This window comes from Mus musculus, chromosome 14 (genome assembly GCF_000001635.26).
Source record: "Mus musculus strain C57BL/6J chromosome 14, GRCm38.p6 C57BL/6J".
Lineage (NCBI taxonomy): Eukaryota > Metazoa > Chordata > Mammalia > Rodentia > Muridae > Mus > Mus musculus.
Window position 1 is genome coordinate 42,776,573 of NC_000080.6, and position 2,563 is coordinate 42,779,135.

Consider the following 2,563-nt stretch of genomic DNA (forward strand, 5'->3'; position numbering starts at 1 on the left):
AGCAGATGAAGAATTCTCCTCTGAGGAAACAGACTGGGAGGAAGAAGCAGCCCATTACCAGCCAGGTAAAGTGCTAAGGAAGCCAAAAGCGGCTGGCGAAGGCCAGTTTGCTGATTGGCCTCAGGGCAGTCGGCTTCAAGGTCCGCCCTATGCGGAGTCCCCGCCCTGCGTAGTGCGTCAGCAATGCGCAGAGAGGCAGTGCGCAGAGAGGCAGTGCGCAGACTCATTCATTCCCAGAGAGGAACAAAGGAAAATACAACAGGCATTTCCGGTCTTTGAAGGAGCCGAGGGTGGGCGTGTCCACGCTCCGGTAGAATACTTACAAATTAAAGAAATTGCTGAGTCGGTTCGTAAATACGGAACCAATGCTAATTTTACCTTGGTGCAGTTAGACAGGCTCGCTGGCATGGCACTAACTCCTGCTGACTGGCAAACGGTTGTAAAAGCCGCTCTCCCTAGTATGGGCAAATACATGGAATGGAAAGCGCTTTGGCACGAAGCTGCACAAGCGCAGGCCCGAGCAAACGCAGCTGCTTTGACTCCAGAGCAGAGAGATTGGACTTTTGACTTGTTAACGGGTCAGGGAGCTTATTCTGCTGATCAGACAAACTACCATTGGGGAGCTTATGCCCAGATTTCTTCCACGGCTATTAGGGCCTGGAAGGCGCTCTCTCGAGCAGGTGAAACCACTGGTCAGTTAACAAAGATAATCCAGGGACCTCAGGAATCCTTCTCAGATTTTGTGGCCAGAATGACAGAGGCAGCAGAGCGTATTTTTGGAGAGTCAGAGCAAGCTGCGCCTCTAATAGAACAGCTAATCTATGAGCAAGCCACAAAGGAGTGCCGAGCGGCCATAGCCCCAAGAAAGAACAAAGGCTTACAAGACTGGCTCAGGGTCTGTCGAGAGCTTGGGGGACCTCTCAGCAATGCAGGTTTAGCGGCTGCCATCCTTCAATCCCAAAACCGCTCCATGAGCAGAAATGATCAGAGGACATGTTTTAACTGCGGAAAGCCTGGGCATTTTAAGAAAGATTGCAGAGCTCCAGATAAACAGGGAGGGACTCTCACTCTTTGCTCTAAGTGTGGCAAGGGTTATCATAGAGCTGACCAGTGTCGCTCTGTGAGGGATATAAAGGGCAGAGTCCTTCCCCCACCTGATAGTCAATCAACTGATGTGCCAAAAAACGGGTCATCGGGCCCTCGGTCCCAGGGCCCTCAAAGATATGGGAACCGGTTTGTCAGGACCCAGGAAGCAGTCAGAGAGGCGACCCAGGAAGACCCACAAGGGTGGACCTGCGTGCCGCCTCCGACTTCCTACTAATGCCTCAAATGAGTATTCAGCCGGTGCCGGTGGAGCCTATACCATCCTTGCCCCCGGGAACCATGGGCCTTATTCTCGGCCGGGGTTCACTCACCTTGCAGGGCTTAGTAGTCCACCCTGGAGTTATGGATTGTCAACATTCCCCTGAAATACAGGTCCTGTGCTCAAGCCCTAAAGGCGTTTTTTCTATTAGTAAAGGAGATAGGATAGCTCAGCTGCTGCTCCTCCCTGATAATACCAGGGAAAAATCTGCAGGACCTGAGATAAAGAAAATGGGCTCCTCAGGAAATGATTCTGCCTATTTGGTTGTATCTTTAAATGATAGACCTAAGCTCCGCCTTAAGATCAACGGAAAAGAGTTTGAAGGCATCCTTGATACCGGAGCAGATAAAAGTATAATTTCTACACATTGGTGGCCCAAAGCATGGCCCACCACAGAGTCATCTCATTCATTACAGGGCCTAGGATATCAATCATGTCCCACTATAAGCTCCGTTGCCTTGACGTGGGAATCCTCTGAAGGACAGCAAGGGAAATTCATACCTTATGTGCTCCCACTCCCGGTTAACCTCTGGGGAAGGGATATTATGCAGCATCTGGGCCTTATTTTGTCCAATGAAAACGCCCCATCGGGAGGGTATTCAACTAAAGCAAAAAATATCATGGCAAAGATGGGTTATAAAGAAGGAAAAGGGTTAGGACATCAAGAACAGGGAAGGATAGAGCCCATCTCACCTAATGGAAACCAAGACAGACAGGGTCTGGGTTTTCCTTAGCGGCCATTGGGGCAGCACGACCCATACCATGGAAAACAGGGGACCCAGTGTGGGTTCCTCAATGGCACCTATCCTCTGAAAAACTAGAAGCTGTGATTCAACTGGTAGAGGAACAATTAAAATTAGGCCATATTGAACCCTCTACCTCACCTTGGAATACTCCAATTTTTGTAATTAAGAAAAAGTCAGGAAAGTGGAGACTGCTCCATGACCTCAGAGCCATTAATGAGCAAATGAACTTATTTGGCCCAGTACAGAGGGGTCTCCCTGTACTTTCCGCCTTACCACGTGGCTGGAATTTAATTATTATAGATATTAAAGATTGTTTCTTTTCTATACCTTTGTGTCCAAGAGATAGGCCCAGATTTGCCTTTACCATCCCCTCTATTAATCACATGGAACCTGATAAGAGGTATCAATGGAAGGTCTTACCACAGGGAATGTCCAATAGTCCTACTATGTGTCA